The sequence below is a fragment of the Pinus tabuliformis genome, chromosome 6 (assembly GCF_031772625.1).
Source record: "Pinus tabuliformis cultivar Carrire ecotype Pingquan chromosome 6, CPIR1, whole genome shotgun sequence".
Lineage (NCBI taxonomy): Eukaryota > Viridiplantae > Streptophyta > Pinopsida > Pinales > Pinaceae > Pinus > Pinus tabuliformis.
This window is the reverse complement of record NC_142292.1, coordinates 1,901,918,733-1,901,943,730: the sequence shown is the minus strand read 5'-3', so window position 1 is coordinate 1,901,943,730 and position 24,998 is coordinate 1,901,918,733.

Below are 24,998 nucleotides of genomic sequence, written 5' to 3'. Positions count from 1 at the left end.
GGAAGGATTCCCAAAAAGAGAACAATGTTGGGGCATGCAACTGATCCAATGCTTGAGGGTGAACTACATAGGGAGTGGATATCTCCCAAAAGGCGAAGAATTACCACTAACATGGTTAGTTTGGGAGCAGAGGAGGCTTGTTTGTCGTCGTCAAGAGTGGGTGATGCAAGAATTGCAGTGTCATTTCTGCACATTGAGACTAGGTATGTTTGCGCTCAATATACAAGGAAGAGAACAACGAAAATTTTTATTTGAGATGGAAGGTTAATAAGGAGGTTTTCGCCCAAAATAAGAGCATACATATTGGGGAAAGTTCATGTCGCCATGAATATAGTAAATAAGAGAGAGTAGAGAGGGGTTCAGAGGAGGAGTGCTTGCACCGAGAGTGGAGTGTAGTGCGATGGAGAGGGCCCTCCCGTTAGAAATTAATTAACGGAGCAATGAAATACACAAAATAATGGGGAAATACAAATAAAGAAATGCATAAAACAAGAGAGACACATATATACGTGGTTCACCCAATTTGGGCTACGTCCATGAAGAAACAACCAATCCTTCCTTTTATATTATCCAAAAAATGAAGAGATACAACCTATAGCAAATCCGTTGTAATTTCCTCTTCACTCTCACACAACCTCCTCTCGCTACCTCTCACTCAGAATAATCATACACAACCACAATACAATTTCCTCATATAAACCAAGGATTTATTTCTAGGGAAAATAACCCTAAATTAACATAACCTCTACTGTCATATCATCCACCCAATGAACGACTCAGATTTACTACGAACTTACAATATTTTACAAGGAAAAATTTCATCCATTTTTAGGTTTAGGAGAACTGCCCCTGAACCCTTTCCGGGGGGGAGGTTGAACCCCCTGATGGTGATTAAGTGGGTGGTGTTGCAACCTTATTAGGAACAAGGATACAATGCGGCTGAAATATAAACATCTAAACAATCAGGAAGATAATTAGGCTCCACACCTAATACCTCCACCCAGAGTCAAGGAGAAGATGCCATGATGGAGAAGGAGAAGGGGAAGTGCGACATCCAAGTATCAATGAGGGAGGGATGAGGGAAGAGGAAGAGAAGCTCAATGCACAGGCTTTGTTGCACCTCGTCATCCAAGAAATAGCCATCCCCTAGGTCAAACCAACAACCCTGCGTGCACCTGCAGAACCATAGGTAAGTTCTTCTTTGTTTGTTTATTTTTCTCGATTGGCAGAATCAGGAAATCACAACCACTTGGATAATTATAGTAGTAGTAGGGAGAGAGACAAAAATCAGAGGAGAGACGGGTGCAAGTACAGGTATAGGAAAATTTGAAGGAAGAGAATCATGTATAGGTACATGTGTAGGAGAACTTGAGGGAGCACAGGTGGAAGAAATAATTTAGGTTGTTCCATCTGCAACAGGCACCATGAAATCTGAATAGGTGAACACTAATAGATCAACCATGGTAGGTATCAATTATACATTAAGACTACTAGTATTCCATGGGACCTGAACCAAATATCCGAAACAACATTTGTTTGTATGTGAAGTTGTGTGGATTGTTAAACAAATCACATATGAAGGTACAAAAAAAGCTCAGTTGGAGACCACTTTACTCGATTACGCACTCACATGGTATATCAAGTTTAAAGCAGCCATGCCCCTGGGAAAATGTCACACCTTGGAAAATATCAAATAGGAGTTACTAAAATAATTCCAAAAGCCCAAATCCAAGCCCTAATGTATAACAAATATCAAAGAGATTAAGCAGCGCATCGATGAGTCTCAGTGGGACTATGACCATAGATTTAAAATTTTGATAGACAAGCTAACATTCCAGATTCCTAATGCGCAACATTAGGAGTGGTTTATCGCAAGGCTACTGCTCCGTATCTGTATTCCACTAACACAACAGAAAGTGACTTCATAGCCTGAGGCACTAGAGACCGCTATGGGGCTAGAGGCTACCCTGATAAGTGGGGAGAGTATTGTAGGAATGGAACAATCATAGTCATAGTTAGTTCCCTTGACACTATAGTTGCAAGATATCACCAAGAGAAAGGAGAAACATGAAGAAATTTGGTATAGAATTTGAAGGAGGGAGGGACACCATCTTAATAAATGCTTGATCGTAATAGATTGTGTCACTACAGATGAAGTAAACCCTTTGGCCCAAGGTAGGGGGTTATGGTGTGATATTTATAGTGTGGGGACACCTACCTACAAATTTCCCAATGATGTAGAAGTACTTGAGCTTGACGAGGACTACATTTTGTGACTTTTGTGAATTAGTTGGGCACGACATTCACTGCTGTTGTGCATTGGGTAACATGTGAGCGAACTTCGGAGGCCTACCACATATATGAGGTAGAGGGAGGTGATGGAGCTGTGTAGAAATATCAGGGGCAAGATTATCCTATGCTAGCGAGGTGACATGGACCTCTAAGAAGAGGACAATGCTCACTTGTAAGAAGGAGTAGAGGCTTAGAACAAGGAGGAGGTCTGATAATTTGTTATAACTGTGGTCATCTAGGACTTTTGATGAAGGACTATCCAAATCCCTACATGACTTGTACATATTGCAAGTAGCTCGACCACACCATGGAGGAATGCCCACAATTACTGGTGAAGTGGCATGAGAAGCGCGGAGCAAACATGTAGATGGTTACAACAGAAGCACGTCAAGATTGCCTACAAGTGTGCAGAGCGACCAGAGGTGAGACCAAGATAAGCATGGATACGGTGAACCCACTGGAGCCACATCAACGGGTGCATAAGGTTCTTAAATATCCTCTAAGGTTCGACCTTGCTATACAAAAGAATATGTACAGGGAAGAGGAAGGACTTTTTAGCTACAAAATGGGGAGTGTCAAGCTTAGAGAGATAATCGCAGGGCCCCTCAGTATATGATGCTTTGGAAATATTCGAAGAAACTCTACCTGATGTGATATCGAGGGAGGTATGCCCCATCAAAAATTTCTTAAGGAGTTGTTTGAGTGTGATGAGAAATGAACATGTAATGGGGAGATTGCACATACTGATTTATCATTGCGCATAATAAACCATGGAATATGGCCCGCAATACAAGGAGGATAATTCCATGAAAGTACCTCCAATGTGTAACACCCTCCGGGGTAAATGTGCATATAAACAACATAATATGAACATAAATACAATAAACATATCAACCATCAAAATCCATATATACATCAGTACATTTGCACATGAAAATCAAGGGAATGATTTTTTCTTTAATAAATGCAATGAACCAACCAGTGATGGGACTACCACGTTACACCTGACCATAGATTGGCTGAGCCAAGCCTCTCTTCAGCCAATCACCCCCGTGCCATATTCCAAGGATGAATGTGGGACTCATAGAACACATCAAAAACCCCAATCAATGTGGATGCCACCGGAGTTCTTTGCCGACACCATGAGGAAGTTGAGTGCCTCCTAGCTTCTCAGGCTTTACCATACATCCACAGATAATCTCAGGATCACTAGGCCCTACCCTACTTGGCAAAACCGATGCCATGGTAGAAAAGAAACACATGCAATCCCATGCATGCCAAATCTAGCAAGGAAAATACACATGCAAGTTGATACCTGCAATGAAGCTTGTTGTAGCTGCTTGATCTAGCCTTTCCTTGCTTGATCTTTGCTTCCTCTTACTGTCTTTTCCTTTCTTGCTCCAATACCAAAGTGCTACAAGAAGATCTAAGTGTCCAAGAGTATGAGAGAGAGAGAGAATAATGAGAGAGCTCCAAAACTGAACTGACCAAGTCTTTCCCACTGACCCTTGTAAGCCTTTTTATTAATGAGGCCTCTATTTTCTTCATTTTCCATTATTTCCTTCAATTTCCTCCTCACATGCAACATGTGACCTTTCAGCTTCCTTTTCTCCTAACTTCCATTTTATTCATAAATAAATGTGCCAAAATACCTTTTTGCCTCTTTAATGCCTTAGCCATTGCCTTTTCCAATTTCCTTAGCCATAAACAACCAAATGAACACACACTAGGATGTCTTGCCCAACATTCAACTTGGAATACATGTCCCATCATTTTTGGTTTTTATATATTTTTACATGGAATTTTCACCAACCCTGTTACACAAAGACAATAAAGTAGTTGTTGGGAAGAAGGCACACCAACATGAAATTTAGATTCGGTTCCTAAATAGCTAACTATGACATGGATAATACCATTTTGGATTTGGGTTTTGATGTTAATGTATTTCCAAAGAAGAATTGGGAAAAGATGGGAAAGCCTAAGCTTGTATGGGCATTGTTCTAGTTGCATGTTTCCAATCAATACCAGACATTCCCAATTGGGTATTTAGCAAATGCGGAAGTGAATATTGACAAAGTAAAGAATTTGGTGGAGTTTGAAGTGATTGAAATTGTGGATGACACTGACCCTTACCCGACCTTACATATTGATTGGGAATTCTATAACTAAGCTATTATTAACTTGAAAAAGAGACAAATTATTTTTGAAATCAGAGATCTATGGGTCATCATACCATTGAACCCTAAGGAAAGGGACCGCTACATCAAACTAGTGAGAGAAGACCTCGATGTATTCGACCTCGATACTATCTATAACATCACAACTTGATGCAATGATTATGCGAACCTGACTGCTGATTGTAATTTGAGCTAGAAAAGCATTAACTCTTTTTCATCAGACTCCAATAAGGCACTGGAGTATTGGAAATAATGCCTCCATGAGGTTTCTAGTAGAAGATGCACCCGTATTACAAGGTCTATGTGGTGGATTAGCACAAAAGTATGGGAACCTACACAATTTGATGGGTTAATAGACGTAGTTATTTTTTGTTGATTTGGGGTAGCATCAGATGTGCTCTAGCCATGAAATTTGATGGAGAGGCTAAAGAACATGAGATCTCCAATAACCATAAATGGTTTGGGCAGAATCTAGCTGGTTTGGGAGATATTAAAATAATGAATATATTTAATGGAGTCCCTAAGTCTAAACTTAGGGAAAATAAAATATTAATGTGAATTAATATAAAACTGAGTTAGAATGGTCCAAAAGTCATGGATCAAGCCAGATATAATCTTAGACATTGATTAGGGACTTAATCTCGGCCATTGAAATGTCAACGAGAAAAGTATAAGAGGAGGCTTGAGGGTCACTTGGAGAACACACAGAATTGATCAAGAATTCGATTTTGTCAGGCAGTCCTTGCTGAGGAAATCGAAGGAGTGATTTGAGTTGCAACTGAGGGGCAGTGAATACAGAAGCAGAGAGGCAAAGAGGGTACTAGGAGAATTAGCGCAGAAGCCGGGAGAGGGTTGATGCAGAGCCAGCTAGAGGCCACGTAGAGGTAGCCAGAGGCCATGTAGAGGCATCCAAGAGCTGCGCAGTGCTAGAGAGAGCCAGTGTGGGACGCAGAGGCTTCAGAGGCTGACACAGAGGCTTCAGAGGTTGACTCTGGGCTATTTGGGTTGACGTTGGGCTGACGCTGGGCCAGAGAGGCTGACACAGACCCTAGAGGGTGATGCTAGGAGATTTCGTGGGGCAGATTGGAGATGAGAGTTGTGGGATCATTCATTTGGGGTTTTTAGCCAGAATATTTGTCTCTGACTGAGAGGTACTATTGTCAAGGGAATTCTCTGTTGGGTGAGCCATTTCTGACACCCAGATTGTATTCTAAAACTGCTTAATAATAAAACCCTTAGATAGCTACACTAGTTTTCCCGCATTGGGTTTTTACAGGGACATTAGTCCAAAAACAACGGTGCCACTTGTGTTCTTGTTTCTTTCAATTGATGATCTGTATGTGTTGAGACTGTACTTGTATTTATTTTCCGTATTTACATGGAAAATAACTTGTTAATTAACAGAACAAGTAGGAAGAAATAAATCGGAAAGTACAGGAAGGATTTCTAATAGTTAGACTTAGAAATTCCAACATGGTATCAGAGCATGGTTGTAGATCATAGGATAACTGAGGGCATCAACCGAGCAAAGTAGTAGCAACAGAAACAACTATCCCGAGTGATAGAAGTTGTTCCTAGCGGAAAAACAACAAGGATTGGGTGACGCAGTGCCTGCGTCATCAGTTTGAGCCAGGAAGAGGATCAGCGTAGTGGTAGAGAGGAGCAGACCTGACCTACGCAATGCCCGATCATATTTCTTAGTTAGGAAGGATTGACGCCTGTGGACAGGAGGTGCGGATTTTGCTGGTGCTGAGATTGCGCAGAGCCTAGAGGCTCTAAACTTCAGTTTGTTGGGGCATAGGAGAATATGGGTAAGGTGAGGAGTGAAGTTGGTGGGGTACTGTGGTAAAAAAATACCTAACAGGGCAAGACCAAGGAGGAGGGAGTTGTTTCCAAAGATTTCTAGCCAAGAAATCTGGATCAGTGGTGCAACTGCACTAACGATCAGAGTGGGGGAATCTTGACATTGGTAGAGGGATTTCTAGGAGGGAATTCGAGGCTTAGAGGGAGTCACACTGAGAAATTCCAGGAGGGCAGTAGAGATACTTGGAAGAGTCGAAAGAGGAGCATCGAAATGGTAGAGAATGGGGTAAGATATCAAGATAGACTAGACAAAGCCTCAAACTTCGTAGTCTGGAAGGCCAGGATCTTGTTCGTTATAGATAGGAATTGTCTCAAGAAATTCACCTTGAAAACGATAGCGATCCTAGTTGTGACAACCTTTGGGGTAAATGTGCATATACAAAAAAACATAATAGGAACAAAAATACAATAAACATATCAGCCATCAAAATCCATATATACATCAGTACATTTGCACATGAAAATCAAGGGAATGAATTTTTTTCATTAATAAATGCAATGAACCAACTGGAGATGGGACTACCACATTCCACCCGACCATAGATTGGTTGAGCCAAGTCTCTCTTCAGCCAATCACCCCCGTGCCATATTCCAAGCATGAATGTGGGATCTCATAGAACACATCAATCAAAACTCATCTAGGGCTTCTAGAGGCCACCCACCTCAACCCATCAAACAATGATTCCACCTCATGGTCGTACATCGCCAAAAACCATCATCAGATTAGTCTCCATCCAAGCCTTCCAGGGCTTCCAGAGCGTTTGTCCAACCAAGGCTTCCAGAACTAGTAACTCAACCCACAACTTATACAGGGCTTCCAGAGCGTTTGTCCAACCAAGCCTCCCAGGACTAGTAACTCAACCCCCCAAGGGCTTCCAGACTGTTTGTCCAACCAGGGCTTCCAGGAATAGTAACTCAACCCAAGATGTTACAAGGCTTCTAGAGCGTTTGTTCAACCATGGCTTCTAGGACTAATAACTCAACCCAAGCTAAGGAAACATGAGAACCAACCAAAAAAAGCAATGAAAGTAAACCCACAGCCACCGTGGCTATCCACGAAATGGAAAGGCTAGGCAATCTATTGTCGATCCAGGCAATCCTCCATGTCAATGATAAATCACAACCAAGAAACCATATGCATGTGTCATGCATGCCAAAACTAGTGAATAAATCATACATGAAACTCGATACCTGCAAGAAAATATGATGTAGCTGCTGATGCCGATGCCTTCTTGCGCTTTCCTGCTCTTCCTTTGCCTTCTTGCTCCAAGAATCCAAGTATGCCACACCCTCCAAGAGTGCTCCAAGAAAACTCTAAGTAACCCAGAGTATGAGAGAGAGAGAATAATGAGAGAGCTCCAGAGCTAAACTGACCAAGTCTTGCCCACTAATCCTCATAAGCCTTTTTATTAATGAGGCCTCTATTTTCTTCATTTTCCATTATTTTCCTTCAATTTCATCTTCACATGCAACCTGTGAGCTTTCACCTACTTTTTCTCCTATTTTCCATTATTTTCCTCCTCACATGCAACCTGTGACCTTTAACCTTCTTTTTCTCCTAATTTACATTATTTTAATAAATAAATGTGCCAAAATACCTTTTTACCTCTTTAATGCCTTATCCATTGCCTTTGCCAATTTCCTTAGCCATAAACAACCAAATGAACACCCCTAAGATGTCCTTCCCACCATTTAGCTTAGAATATGTGTTCCAGTCATCCGTGGATATTGTTTTTAACATTTATTACATGGAATTTTCACCAGGGTTGTTACAGAACCCTCCCCCTTGGGGGAACACTGTCCTCGGTGTTCAATCACACATATACCTCAACAATCTGCTGAGAGAAGACATACTGCTCATGGAGCTTTATAAACTAGCTCGATGTAGGTTTTACAATGAAAGATATGCTCAAGACATAACATCATGAAAACATGACAACATACCGCATAGTGGAGCTTTATAACACAGCTCATTACGGTATTTACAATGATCATCCTGCTTAAGAAAACTCATATGACATCATAACATCATGATAACGTAACCACATGATAGCATAATAACATAACACCCATACCGCATAGTGGAGCTTTATAACACAACTCGCTACGGTATTTACATCCATACAAGGGTGTACATATAACAACATCATCAAAGTATATATCTCAAACATATGCCAAATCATATACCAAACATATATCAATCATACACTAATCATCATATAGCATATATAAAACATCATAAGGGATATATCAAAACATCATATAACATGTATCAACCAACATAAAGCACATATCAAATCATCATAAAGCATATATCAACCATCATAAAGCATATATCAATCACCATAAAACATATACTAAACCAACATAAATAAAATACTGAACCATCATAAAGAAACTACCAAACCACCATAAGCAACCACCAGACCACCATATCAAGCTAATTCTTGTAGTTGATTACAACTACCCAACCAGGCATGTTCATGATTCCTGTACCATGCACATAGATTCCATCAATTTTAAAACAAATTAAAATAAATTCACATCATACCTCATTGGTAACTCGTCATTTTCAATCATGTTCGCTCCCTGTCACAACAAGTTAAATTAGCAATTTGACCAAATCAACATATATAAAGATATCTCATCAGGTTAGCTCAAACACAACCATCATAGATAAGATATAATCATCACATACCATAGTCATAAATCACATGCATAATAAAACTGAAATAAAATGTTGATACTTATCATTTCATCAATCCTTAGCTTCTATCTTTGTCTTTATTTCGTACGCACTCCATATCGGTTGCTACACCCGACAAACACCCAATGCCTTCTCCTCAACCATGTGCATAGACGCATAGTGTGCATCAAACACATACAACCACATGACATACCATACCATGCAATACATGCACCTACACATGATGTACAACTCATACACCTACAACTAGTGTACAACATAGTGCATCATCTATACCCGATGTGCAATACCACCCAATACATGTAACTACACAGAGCACAACACAACGAGCATGCACACCACAATACCATGACTACATGACGCACATACATAATACCGCATGATCATAAAACAACATCGATGACATGCACACAATGCCACATGTACACCAGTACCATACGTACAACATGTACACAGTACCACCAGTACATCGCACCACCTGCACAACGTGTGCACAACATCACATGTACATGGCACCACCTGCACGACGTGTACACAACGCCACATGTACACTACACCACTATACAATGCATACACAATACCACATGTACACAGTACCACGCACACGACATGTACGCGACACCACATTTACACAACGCCATATGCACGACACCACATGCACACAACACCACTTGTACAATCATGCACACCACACCATATGTACATAGTATCAATGTACCACATGCACACGACACCACTTGTACATAACACCACATATCCAACATGTACATAGCATCATCTGCACACGACACTACATATCCAACACGCGAATAGCACCATATGCACACAACACTGCATATTCATCATACACACAATAAAATATGTACACAATACCACATATCCAACATTTACATAGCACCATATGCACACACGTCGCATATACGTAATGAAGACAATACAATATGTATACAACACCCCATATGCAATATTCACACAACCTTATTCGTACCATCCTGTAAATAACCTTGCATAAATAACATGTACACATGCTACGTATACATAACACCATGAGTGCACACATCATAGATGCAACATATACAACATATACAACATATGCATAACAGTAGTACCACACATCCAAAACCATACTGTCCTTACCAAGAAACCTTACTTCCCGTGCCTTATCCATGCTTACCCTAGGATGTCGCAAACCACACTGCTTTCACTTTGCTTGTATATTTGTCGTGACTACTCTTCCCAATTGATTCCTTATAAGACCAGGAACCTCTTCATGTCATTCTCTTGCATAAGCAATCATTCCTCCACAAGAATGATCCTTGACAACCCTGTCAGACAGTAACATTGATACATACATACATATATAAACGTTAGCATAAAACAATCATGATCCTATAATAGAGTTTAGGCTTCTGTGATCCATATCAAGTTAGAGAAAGATTCTTCGGCGAAAATCACATGGAATCTCATTTGTCTACGCGTTTCGAACCAACTAGTGTGGTTCATCGTGAGGACATGTTGAAGAAACAGATCTAGCTCATCATGCTAAATAGTCTGAGCGGAGCCTCCAACAACTATCTTCCCTAACGGCTAGTTTGACTCAAGGACAGGCGTCAAAATTATTATAATAGTTTAATTCGTAAAAATAAATAAATTATTATTAAGGTAAATGGTACGAGACCTAATAATTAAAAATTATAAGTTAATTAATAATTTAAAAGGAAAATTAGTCAAATAAATGACCTTGAAATGCCTAAAAAATATAAATAATTTTATTTAAAAGTATTAAAAAATAAAAGGTAATAAAGAAAATCAAAGTTAATAATTAAAAATTATAATTTAATTAATAATTTAAAAGGAAAATTAGTTAATTAAATGACCTAATAATAAATGGATAAGTGAAATAAAATATTATTATTGAGGGTATTTGGCATGAGACCTAATAATTAAAAATTATAAGTTAATTAATAATTTAAAAAGGAAAATAGGTTAAATAAATGACCTTATAATAAGGGAATAAGATAAATGCCTAAGAAGTATATGAAGAATAAAAAATAATCTTATTTACAAGTATTATTAAAATTGTATGTTAATTAAAAATAATAAAAGGTAATAAAGAGAATCAAAGTTAATAAAAGTTATAAGTTAGTTAATAATTTAAAAGGAAAATTAGTAAATTAAAAGACCTTATAATAAAGGATATGTTAAATGCCTAGAAATATAGAGTAATATAAAAATTAATTTTATATAAAAGTATTATTAAGAATGTATGTTAATTAATAAAATGTAATTAAGCTATAAAAAGGACCTTAAATGGAAAATTAGTTAATTAAATGACCTTATAATAAAGGATAAGTTAATTGCCTAGATGTATAGAGTAATATATAAATTAATTTTATTTAAAAATATTATAAAAATTGTATGTTAATTAATAAAAGGTAATTAAGCTATAAAAAGGACCTTATAAGTTTAGAATATAATAAAGAAAATCAAAGGATGATATGATAGATCGGAAATTAGTTAAAAATATAAGCTGTAAAGAATTAGAAAGGAAAATTAGTTATATGAAGGCCCTTAAATAAAAATAATCAATATATAAAAATAATAGGAATTAAAATGGAAAAATAGGCATAAAGGACCTTGAAATATCAGAAGAAATAGGTTGCTATACATCAATAAATAAATAAATATCACATGAATAAAAACTAATAAATAAATAACCAAAAATTAAAAATAAAAATCGAAAAATAAATAAATCAATTAAAAAAATAAACAAATAAATAAATAAATAAATAAAAAATAAAATAAAAAATAAAAATAAAAATAAAAAATAATAATAATGATAATAAAATAAATAAATAAGTAAAAATAAAGACAAAAGACACAAAAAACCAAAGAGGACGGAAAAACGACTAGGAAGAGAGGGCTGGGACCCAACACCTACTGACTTTCCAACCATCCTCTCTATTGAGATTGCTTGGTCTCTTTTCAATCTCAAGCGCTTCCCTGAATTTTTGATGATGGAAATGCGAAACCTTAGCAATAACACTGGCTTCTTCAATACAAACATGATGATTGGTTTTCTCAGCATGTTCAGCCAAAGCGGAAGACTTAGATCTCCTATGCTTCAGATCCGCTGCGTGCTCGCTAATCCTCTGATTAATGGAACGACCAGTCTCCCCAATATAGGGGGTCCCACAGGAACAAGGGATCATATAAACACCCTTCATATCTTTAGGGTCGATGGGATCCTTCACCGATCTAAGGGACGAACAAATGGTGTTCGGGGGCCTAAAGGACACAGGGATACTATGTCTCCTGAGAATCCTACCAATTCTATCAGTGGTCCCTTGAACATACGGAAGATGGACACCAGGAACTCGATCTTTTGGTTCTCTTTTAGCCAGAAAATTCTTGGAAGCTTTAAGGGAAGCCCTATGACCCATGTATCTACTGTAACCATTCTCCACAAAGACATCCAACAGATGGGATTTTTCCTTCTCAAAACTCTTCTTGTCCGAGATCCTCAGGGCCCGAGTAGCTAGGGTACTGAGAACACCCATCTTTTGAGCCGGGAAATGGTGGGCACTGGCATGAAGATACTGCTCCGTATGAGTTTTCTTTCGAAAAACTTGATGGGCGAGGGAACCATCATCATTCCTAGAAATAAGAATATCAAGGAAAGGAAGGCATCCCTCAACTTCCTGCTCCTTAGTGAACTTAATGGCTGAGGATTGCCTGTTGAGATGATCAAAGAAGAGATCAAGCTCATCCTGGCCATGAGACCAGATGACATTGGTGTCATCCACATACCTCTTCCATAGTTTAGGTAGGAGTCGGGAAGAGTTTAGAGCCTTGGACTCAAAATCTTCCATAAACAGATTAGCAACAACAGGGGAAAGGGGTGATCCCATTGCAACCCCACATGTTTGCTCGAAGAACTCCCCTTCAAAACTGAAGAAGGTGGAAGTGACATAGATCTCAACCAACTTAGCCGTGTCAGGATCTGTTAGGTGGTTGATCACATCCATGACCTCATTAATAGGGATGCAAGTGAACAGGGAGACAACATCAAAACTGACAAGAACGTCCCCAGGATCAAGCTTAATGTCCTTGAGCTCCTCAATAAAGGAAGCAGAGTCTTTTACGAAGGACTCCGTCTTACCAACAAGGGGCTTAAGCTTTAAAGCCAGGAACTTCGTAAGAAGATAGGTAGGACCTCCAAACAACGACATACATAGATACATGTATACATATATAAACTTCAACATAATCATGATCATAAAATAATTAGGAGATAACATAAGGTCTAGGTTAATATAACTTCCTTATTTATGCACAAGCATTGAGAGTAATAGTTCCCAACATAGCCAACACATATGACACCTCAAATCCATTTACTTTACCTTTTCTGGTTACATGTCTTGTGTCTGCATTGCTACTATCCATTTACCACAATGGACCCAACTAGTCCAACCAACTGTCACAGTCTTACCTTCCTTCGCGCTTACTCATGCATAGAGCTTCATCTAGGTCTTATATAATCGGTTGGGTACCACACATCTCTCCTGATTTCCATCAACTTTTCTCTTTCCCAACCAATTTCCAAGACTCAAAACATAAAAAGTAAGACAATAAACAAATAAGAAGAAGACCATAAAAACAAATAACAACATGAATCCGCAAACAAAGTGGTATGGCCATACACTAGACATAAGCAAAGCTGCAAATCAAGACCAACAATTCATAAAAGACCAAAAAGTACAAGACTAACAAAAAAACAACATGACTCAATTCCCATGGTTCCCAAGGAAAGTTCAACCCAAGCCTTCTTCAAGATTTCATGGCAACCTCTCTTGCCATGCAACTCCCTACATCATGCTCACACATGTCAACCACATGTTCAAAATATCAAGACAATCATATCTATTAATTTGAAATCAACCGTTACCAAGACTAACAATCATGTCATAATCCATAGTCAACTCATAGTCATCAGTCATAATACTACAACTATCCCCTACTATACTCAAGTACATATCAACTGTCTCAAGACATATATTTTAGTTCAATCATCTTAAAAAAAAATCATTTGAACACATACTCATATTAAGAAATTCATCAATCATTCAACCACTTGCAAACATATCATGTGAAATAAATCAATTAGACGACATAATAAGCACCAAACACTCAAATATCAAATATATGACATAATCAACTATGAAACACCAAGTATGATACATAAGCAGACTCATACCTTAGTGTACCTCAGGGGAGGCTATCTTGTCTGCATAATCAATCTATTTAGTGAGATATAACTTTACAAAATGTCAACTCAAGCACTCATAAGATCATGATATACATACCAATATCTAACTAACATGTTCACATCGTAAACTCATACACAATTATCATTCACACATATGAAAATTAAATATAGATTAGTATGACACCATCTCACAAATATGTCGGTTCATACCTGAATATCGCAACCATAACCATCTGCATAGGTCAAACCAGGTTAACACTATACATATAACATCAAGATCTTTAATGCAATGAACATAACCATCACACATATGACCAATCTAAATTACGACATCAAGATCTCAATGAAATAACTCTAATCATCAAGTTAATATAGAAACAATAAGCTCTATATCATGCTCATCAACAACATAAAACCGAATCGTCAAGTTAACTATCATATAACAATCAACAAGTTAACATATAACATACTCATCAACAACATATATCATAATCATCGGGTTATCTAATATAAAAAAATAATATCAATGCATACAACTACAAGTTACTATCATTCTTGACTATCTGACACGTGCATATAACCACACTAATCATCTAACATCTATCATGAATGTAACCATGACATCAAATACATGTTCATAAACTTGATGTATATAAACCTAATGCATATAAAATCCTTAACTTACATACTTGCATGTCGAACATACAATACCTGTATGACGATCTGCTCTTACCCCAAAGTCCAATGTTGCAACCTCATTATAATGATCTGCATCTCCTGCTCTATCTCAGCCAACACATTAGCATCATAACATCCAATAGCACCATGATGACCTAAATTGCATACAATGACTTCATAAGGCATGTTTTACCTACTATACATGCATAATCATAACCAATACCATACATGCATAACAAATGCATATACACACATAAAAAACAAGTACAAAACTATATATGCATCATTCTAGCTAGAGTCCAGTCATCAATGCATGACCATATCAAGTACACAAACCATGACCTCATGGACGACAACAATCATTACTCCATTGTACGCATTGCCACATGCAACCAACAATATGCATAAGCAATGCCAAATCAACTACACCACACATAAACGCATGCAGTCGAACATAAGCGATCAATTCTTGTAATCAACCTACAAGACTGATACATGTAATCCAAAATATTCAAAAACGTACCCTAACATACAAGGATGTAAGTATGTATCATAAAACCAACATGTAAGCGACATATAATTCATACACAGCCAGTCACATGTTCCAAAAAACAAGACATCGTGTCTATTAATTTGAAATCAACATTCACCAATACTAACAACCTATAAGCATACCCCCTTACTATCCATGGTCCACACTAAGCTAGAAGGAGGAAGCTACTATAACGGTCTGATCTCCAATGTCCAATTATGGAAATGGGATCTCCAAATCTCTATTAAATTTAACCATACTTGAAAACAAATTGATTTTTATTTCTCATACATTTCTATGAGACTAAGTAAAAAATATTGCACTTATTCCACTTGTAACATCATAACTAAACACATGCCACTTTTCCATTTCCTTACATGCAACTTTTCAAATTCCTTGCATGCAACCTTTCAAATTCCCTACATGCAACTCTTCAAATTATTTGCACACAAATAGGCATAGATCAACTACATCCATATTATCATACTACAATACTATCCCATCCAAGAAAAAATAACATTTTCTTCAAACAATTACCATACTTTTACATTTTCTTCAAACAACTACTATACTATTACATATGCATGTAAGCATTTATTCAAACACTTTACATGCAAACTAATATAGAAAACTATGTGCATACAAGTAAGAATATATCAAATACAAGAATACTATTACACATCAATACTATCTCCAACCACAAACAACATACTCATTGGGGCATTTTATTAAACAATTTGTATGCAATTAATCATTGAACCATTTAAGCATTTCATCAAACACTTTGCATGCAAACTAATATAGCGAATGATTCAATGCATATATCCTAAACTGTAGTAGTAAAAGTTATGGAAACTGAAACATATGATCGGTGGAATTATTCCTCACTATGGTTCAAGTTTCAGCTTCTGAGATTTCATAGATGCAAAGTTATAAAAAAATACCAACACAATCCTATTTGGTGCACAATTCTAGGAGTATCCAGTAATCTCGACTTCCTATGGTCATATCTCCTAAAAGTTATAACAAAAATGTCAACGTGACCTGTTTGAGACTTGATTTTAGGAGCATTCAGAAGGCTCAAGTCCCTCTGCTCATATCTCGTAAAATGTTGCGACCCAATATCTGAAATTTCTACCACATAATAATTGGTATTTCCTCTCAATGTGGACGATTTTTCAGCTTCTGAAAGCCTATAGAATAAAATTTATTGCAGAAATGCCAACGTGACCTGTTTAAAGGTGCATTCAGGAAGTTCATCTTCCTTAGATCATAATTCCTAAAGTATTGTGAACAAATATCTGAAATTTTTACCACATTATCAGTGGGATTTACCTTTAGTATGGACAAATTTTCGACTTCTAATATTCCACGAAAGAAAAGTTATAACAGATATGACAGAAAGGTCTAAAATTTAACCTTTGTTCTTCATTTTACCTATGATAGAGCCCATCTAGTCCAAGTGTTTGAACCATGCTATGATACCACTTTGTAACAACCTCCGGGGTAAATGTGCATATAAAAAAAACATAATAGGAACAGAAATATAATAAATATAACAACCATCAAAATTCATATATACATCAATATATTTGCACATGAAAATCAAGGGAATGCATTTTTTTCATTAATAAATGCAATGAACCAACCGGAGATGGGACTACCAAGTTCCACCCGACCATATATTGGCTGAGCCAAGTCTCTCTTCAGCCAATCACCCCTGTGCCATATTCCAAGCGTGAATGTGGGATCTCATAGAGCACATCAATCAAAACTCATCCAAGGCTTCTAGAGGCCACCCACCTCAACCCATCAAACAGTGATTCCACCTCACGGTCGGACATCACTGAAAACCATCATCAAATTGGTCTCCATCCAAGCCTTCCAGGGCTTCAAGAGCGTTTGTCTAACCAAAGCTTCCAAAACTAGTAACTCAACCCACAACTTATACAGGGCTTCCAGAGCATTTGTCTAACCAAGGCTTTTAGGACTAGTAACTCAACCCGCAAAGGGCTTTCAGAGCGTTTGTCCAACTAGGGCTTCCAGGACTAGTAACTCAACCCAAGCTGTTACAGAGCTTCCAGAGCGTTTGTTCAACCATGGCTACCAGGACTAATAACTCGACCCAAGCTAAGGAAACATGAGAACCAACCAAAACAAAGCAATGAACGTAAACCCACAATCACCATGGCTATCCAGGAAATGGCAAGGCTAGGTAATCCACTGTCAATCCAAGCAATCCTCCATGCCAATGATAGATCACAACCAAGAAACCACAAGCATGTGCCATGCATGCCAAAACTAGTGAAAAAATCATACACGCAACTTGATACCTGCAAGAAAATATGATGTAGCTGCTGATGCTGATGCCTTCTTGCTCCAAGAATCCAAGTATGCCACACCCTCCAAGAGTGCTCCAAGAAAACTCTAAGTAACCAAGAGTATGAGATAGAGAGAGAATAATGAGAGAGCTCCAAAGCTAAACTGACCAAGTCTTGCCCACTAATCCTCATAAGCCTTTTTATTAATGAGGCCTCTATTTTCTTCATTTTCCATTATTTTCCTTCAATTTCATCCTCACATGCAACCCGTGACCTTTCACCTTATTTTTCTCCTAGTTTCCATTATTTTTCCTTCATTTTCCTCCTTACATGCAACCTGTGACCTTTCACCTTCTTTTTCTCATAATTTACATTATTTTAATAAATAAATGTGCCAAAATACCTTTTTGCCTCTTTAATGCCTTAGCCATTGCCTTTGCCAATTTCCGTAGCCATAAACAACCAAATGAACACCCCCTAGGATGTCCTTCCCACCATTCAGCTTGGAATACGTGTCCCAGTGATCAGTGGTTATTGTTTTTAACATTTATTACATGGAATTTTCACCAAGGCTGTTACACCAATTGACTCGAATAAGAACGAAAAGTACGAGGAGGCAATGGTGAGGGCCAAGAGAATCATCCTTGACAGGGTCAAGGACCATGTAGTACCACATATTGCCGAAAAGGACACGACAAATGCAATGTGGGAGGCTCTGACGAAATTGTATCATCATAATTTTTTGCAAAGGAAGATGCTACTAGAAAATCAACTGCGGTCATACAAGATGCAGAAGGGAGAACAGACAGACACCTTCCTCGGTCAATTGAAGGAGATCCGGGATCAACTGACTTCCATAGGGGCCATGCCGAATGAGGAGATGTTAGTGAGGACCGCATTGAACACAGTCTCAGAGGATTAGGAGGTATTTGTCCAAAGCATACTGGGTAGGTCGACCCTTCAGATTGGGAGGAACTATGGGCGAATCTTCGTCAAGAAGAGATCAGAAGGCTAACCAAGGCGGGAAGTAGTGACAAGGAGTCAAAATCAAGAAGGAGGAAGAGGACGATGTTGCTTTAGAATCTGAGGTAAAGCAGGAGAAATGGAAGAAGAAGGACCTCTCCAAGGTAAAATGATTCCACTGTGGGGAACCAGGTCACTATGCGAGCTAGTGTTCGAGGAAGAAGAGTAAGGGAGAGGCTTTTGAGACCAAGGCTACGCCAACAAGGGTGGAGAAAGAAGTGGAGACAGATGATGACTGTGCCATGAGTGTTCATGCGTCACTTGAGAGGAAGTGGGGAGACATCAAGCTATAGTCAGACAGACTATAGGTGATGAGGAGCAGGATCCTTGAGGTACCTAATCTCTTGGGTTATACCTTGCTACGGGAGCCCCGAAGAGGAGTAGCAGTACTGGCGGATGTCGGTAGAGATGGATGCGGATGGAGCGACATAGGGAGCTATAGTGTAGGAGTCCCAGGACAATGTGAGGTAGCAATGCGAGATGCATATAGTTGTTGCAGCAACGCAAAGGTTAGACAGGGAGAACTTGTTAGTGACAGAGGGAGCTTCAGCATCGGGAGTGTTTCTAGCCTGACGAAGATGTCAGAGTTGGGAGATTAGTTACTTACTTCTCAGTAAATAAGTTGTAGTGCACCAGTTAGCAGTGGTAGTGCTATGGGCAGCACGATGCATCATGATGGGAGGGGTTGTAGTAGAGATGCAACAGTGGCAGTGGTAGGGCCATGGGTAGTAGAACATGATGTAGCAGTGCAGAGGATGTTGGGTAACAGTCCTAGCATTAGCACAGGGACCGATGCCGGATGATCAGGGTGATGCTCACTGAGGAGTATTACTAGAGCACAGTCCTTGCTAAGAGGGAGTGTTGATTTGGGGTTACATCGGGTGTGCTCTAGCCACGAAAATTGGTGGAGAGGCTAAAGAACATGAGATCTGCAATACCCATAAATGGTTTGGGCAAAATCTAACCAGTTTGGGAGATATTAAATAATTAATATGTTTAATGGAGTCCCTAAGTCTAAACTTAGGGAAAATAAAATATTAATGTGAATTAATATAAAACTGAGTTAGAATGGTCCAAAAGTCATGGATCAAGCTAGATCTAATCTTAGTCATTGATTAGGGACTTAATATCGGATGTTGAAATGTCAACGAGAAAAGTATAAAAGGAGGCTTGAGGGTCACTTGGAGAACACATCAAGTTGATCAAGAATTCGATTTTCTTGGGTAGGGCTTGCTGATGAAATCGAGGGAGTGATCTGAGTTGCAGCTGAATGACAATGAATACAAAAGCAAATAGGCAGAGAGGGTACCAGGAACATCAGCGTAGAAGCCGGGAGAGGGTTGATGCTGAGCCAGCTAGAGGCCACATAGAGGCAGCTAGAGGCCACGCGGAGGCAGCCAGGAGCTGGGCAGTGCCATAGAGAGCCAGCATGGGAGACGCAAAGGCTCCAGAGGCTGACACTGGGAGATTTCGTGGAGCAGATTGGAGTTGAGAGTTGTGGGATCATTCATCCGAGATTTTTAGCTGGAATATCTGTCTCCGACCGAGAGGTACTACTACCGAGGACATTCTCTGTTGGGTGAGCCATCGCTGGCACCCAAATTGTATTATGAAACTGCTTAATAATAAAACCCTCAGATAGTTGCACCGATTTTCCCACATTGGGTTTTTCTGGGGACATTAGTCCAAAAACAACAGTGTTACTTGTGTTCTTGTTTCTTTCAGTTGATAATCTGAATGTGTTAAGACTGTACTTGTATTTATTTTCGGTATTTACATGGTAAATAACTTGTTAATTAACATAACAAGTAGGAAGAAATAAATCAGAAAGTACAGGAAGGATTTCTAACAGTTAGACTTAGAAATTCGAACACTTTTGTCAAGGATCTTGAAATATAGGTTTCGAACCAACTTAAGTTGTCTATGTTATATGTTTCTCTTAAGGTAATTCCCGCACAATAGCGGGTAATGCATAAGGCACACACACAGATGTGGAAATAATTTAGGTACTTATTGCAAATCAAGTTTGGGTTATATGATGGGGAGTATGTAGAACAATACAGTAGTGAAGTGTCCTTAACTACTCATTTGGTGAAGTTCATTGTTGAATGGAGGGATAAGGCATTCTGGAGGTGGAATGGGTGCATCGTTTTATGCACACATTGGATGTTGTGCCCCTTAATTGGTACATTGAACTGGAGTTGCGACAAGGCACGAAAAATTAGGTAGAAATGACAAAAAAAATTATATTAACTTTCCAATTTGAGTCAGAGGATCCACTCATAAATGTGGCTCTGTGTGGTATCAAAGAGAAGATCTTCACACTAAAACTAGAGCTCACAGTAAGGGAGATGCCACTCTACATATTTCACCAAGACTGTCAGACTAATAAGAAGTTGGTTAAATGCTATAACATGGCGGTGGAAGCTAAATATGACAAAGATCCTTGAGATCCCAATATTCCATAGTTTGAGGGGGAAAGACAGGTGAATGGACCACTAACGGACTCTGTTGCACTAGATTACATAAAACCTATATCATAATATGCAAGGTAAATATTGGCACTGAGGAAAATCCCAAGTTTGCAGTGACCAAAGATTACTAGGATGAATAAATTGTTAAAAATATCTTCAACCTAGTCCGTGAATACCAAGATCGGTTCCCTAACACTTTTGCGGAGATGAAAGGGATGGTGCATGAGCTAGTAGAGATTATAATTATTATGAGGAGAATGTTGGATGGAAATAATCCTATTCACTTACATATGGGTTCTCAAGATAGCGCCAAATCAGATTGCGAAGGAGGACGGTCACAGGAGGATTGTCACAAGACCACATTTATGACAAAGTGTGGTTTGTTCCAATACATTGTCATGCCATTCAGGTTAAAGAATGCACTAAAAGTATTTTCCTGAGTGGTAGTGGTAGCATATAAAGTGTTTATTCAGAAGTTTCTAGAGGTTTACCTCAATGACTAGAATGTTTTCAACCTTCTCCAGAAGCATATCGAAGTTTTGTGACTCATGTTGGATAGGTGTAGGTAGATGTAAATTTCCCTTAATTTGAAGAAGTGTATTTTCTACTTCCTAATGGGGATTCTGCTAGGGAATGTAGTTTCTAAGCAGGGATGCTTGTCGATCTAGAAAATATTGTAATAATAGTGAACTTTCCACCTCTAATGTCAATGCAGTAACTATGCATGACACTGGGACATATAAGGTATTACATGAAGTTCATATGCAGATGTGCCTAGATCACTACACTGTTGGAGAGTTTGTTGAAGAAGGATGCTAAGTTTTAATGGACGTAGGAGTGCCAATAGGCATTAGATGCACTAGTTTAAGAAAAATATGTATATGTCGATCCTAGTGTTCCGAGATTGGAGTAGTGAATTTCACGTTCATGTTGATGCTTCAACAATAGCCCTAGGTATAGTTCTGGAATAACCAGGTGAAGGGGACATAGACTATCTTATTGCATTTTCCAATAGATAATTTTCTACCACAGGGTGGAACTATACTACTATGAATTGTGAAAGTTTGGTCATGGTGTAAGCGCTGCGAAAGTTTAGGAATTATTTGTTGGGTTCTCACTTTAAGTTATATATAGACCACTCTACACTAAGATACCTCATCAACAAGCCATTTTTTGGAAGCAAGTTTTGTAGATGGTTATTTTTATTTCAAGAATATGATATTGAAGTACTTGTCAAGCATGGTAAGTTGAATGCAGGGTTATATCACTTATCACCCATAAGTTCCAGTGAGGATGCAGTGAATGTTAATGATGACTTATAAGATGCACAACTATTTTGCATGAAGAAGGTGGATGATAAATTCACTAAAATGGTCTAGTTTCCCACTATAGGAGCAACACTACATGAGTATACGATGGCATAGAAGAAGCAACCAATTGTCAAGGTTGTAGACTATCATCTCATCGCAGTATGTTCGTATAAACTAGGGGCAGATGGAGTACTCCATCGATAGAGCATGAGAGGATTGCCATATTCACAAAAGCATATAAAGGTGTGACTGGAGGATACTACATAGGAAAGGCGGTTGCATAAAAGGTTTTGTGTATGGGCTTGTGGTGGCTGACAATTCACATGGACGCGAAGGAATTCTATCGCAACAGTGATGTATGTCAAATGGTAGGTAAACCTTTGCGATAAGATGAGATGTTTCTCAACACTCTATTGACCTTACAACCATTCATAAAATGATCTGTTGATTTCATAGGGCTAATCAATCCGTCGACGAAGAGAAGTCGGGCACGATACATTATTATCGCAACAAATTATTTACCTAGGTGGGTCGAGGCAACATTGGTTGAAGATTGTAGCATGGATACCACTGCCAATTTTTTTTTGAAAATTTCGTTACATGCTTTAGATGCCCAAAGATCTTGATGATTGCCCAAGGAAATTATTTTCTAAATCGAACTATTGGAGTTCTAATAAAGGAGTTCCAAATATACCATCAGAAGAGTATGCCTTATCGTCTCAAGCAAATGATGTTGAGGAGGCCTTTATTAGAATATTGGAAACCACGTGAAAAAAAGTTTGCAAAGTATACATAGATGATTGGGACTTAATAATTCATGTCATCTTATTGGCATACCAAACCACATCGACGAAGCTTACTGGTCACTAACCTTTTTGACTAGTCTGCAGATAGGAAGTGGTCATGTTGATGGATTTTTGTAGTTACAAGTCTTGGTATTGTTGTAATAAAAAGGCTAGCAAATTCTAACATATTTGAGCAAAGACTAACGGAGTTATTGCAGCTAGAAGAGGACCACTTTATAGCAGGATTTCAACAAAATGTGTAGAAATCCAAGGAAAAGGCACGACAAAATCACCATATCAAATTGAAGCTTCAAGACGATAATTTGGTGTTGATGTATGACGGTAGGTTTTTGAATCCCCCTAGGAAATTCCAAATGCATTGGTTGGATCCCTATATTGTTTACCATGTCACAGAGGCAGGGCCAGTTCAGTTCATGAAGTTAAATGGAGATCCCCTCAGCTAACTTGTAAATGGGAGAAGGCAGAAGGTGTATAGAGGAAAACACTTCTCGACCTAAGGATGAAATGTCTATAGAGTAAACAAAATTGTTTTATAACATTATTTTTGGTTGCAAGTGGAAGTAGTGCAATAGAAACCGCAAGGATGCAATGTGAGGAATCTGACGAAGACAATATTTCTTGTCGTAGCAAGAGGTTAGCACATCATGAGCTAAGCCATCACACAATAAGAGACCCAACAATCAAAGGAATGCATGGTATTGACGAAGACTAAGAGTATGTAGTACAACTAGAAGTTGACAATGGTAATGGAGAAAATAGAAGTATAGAAGACAACACCAACATAAGCGTGTGCCACCCCTGTGGATTAGACACCTTAAGTACTCGATGATGAAAAAATAATAAAGGTTAATTCAAGAAAATTTGATCAAGATTTATGGCTCTATCAGAAAGGTTGCTAACATCATTTCCGACGTGGTGAGAACCACAACTGACATTCCTACCTGATGGTCCACAACGTATGAAGTTCAATGAAGTTATGGTGGGTTATTGACATGATCACCTATTAGTTAATGTAGCTAGAGATGCATTCCAAGCATGCAAGTCGATAATATTTATTTTGATTTTGGTTTCACTTTCACACACTTGTCAAGTGTTGAGAGCAGATAGTCGAGGCAACATAGAGATCCTAGTGTATTTCAGAGCCCAAATTGTGAATAACATAGCCAATCTATTGATTTTCAAATTATTTTCATATTGGCATCTTCATCAATTCCATCAATTCCAAAGAAGTAGAGAACTAAGGCCATTGGTAGCGTGCCTATTCCTTATACTGTGGTTAATATGACCATTTCCATACCTAATGAATCAAAGTATAAATTGATCACAACTTTGATTCCAAAAGGGGTCATTAAGGAAGGGGAGATGTTGGGAATGGTGGATAAGATTAAATATAATGACCACAACATGAGGGACATTAAGAAATTCCAATAATTTTCCCACGAACTCTATACAAAGATAGTTGAACACCCAAGGTAACCAATGGTAGTTGAGGTACAATAATGGGTAGTCGAGTTGGAGAAATTGATAATTCTGAACCTGGTCGATG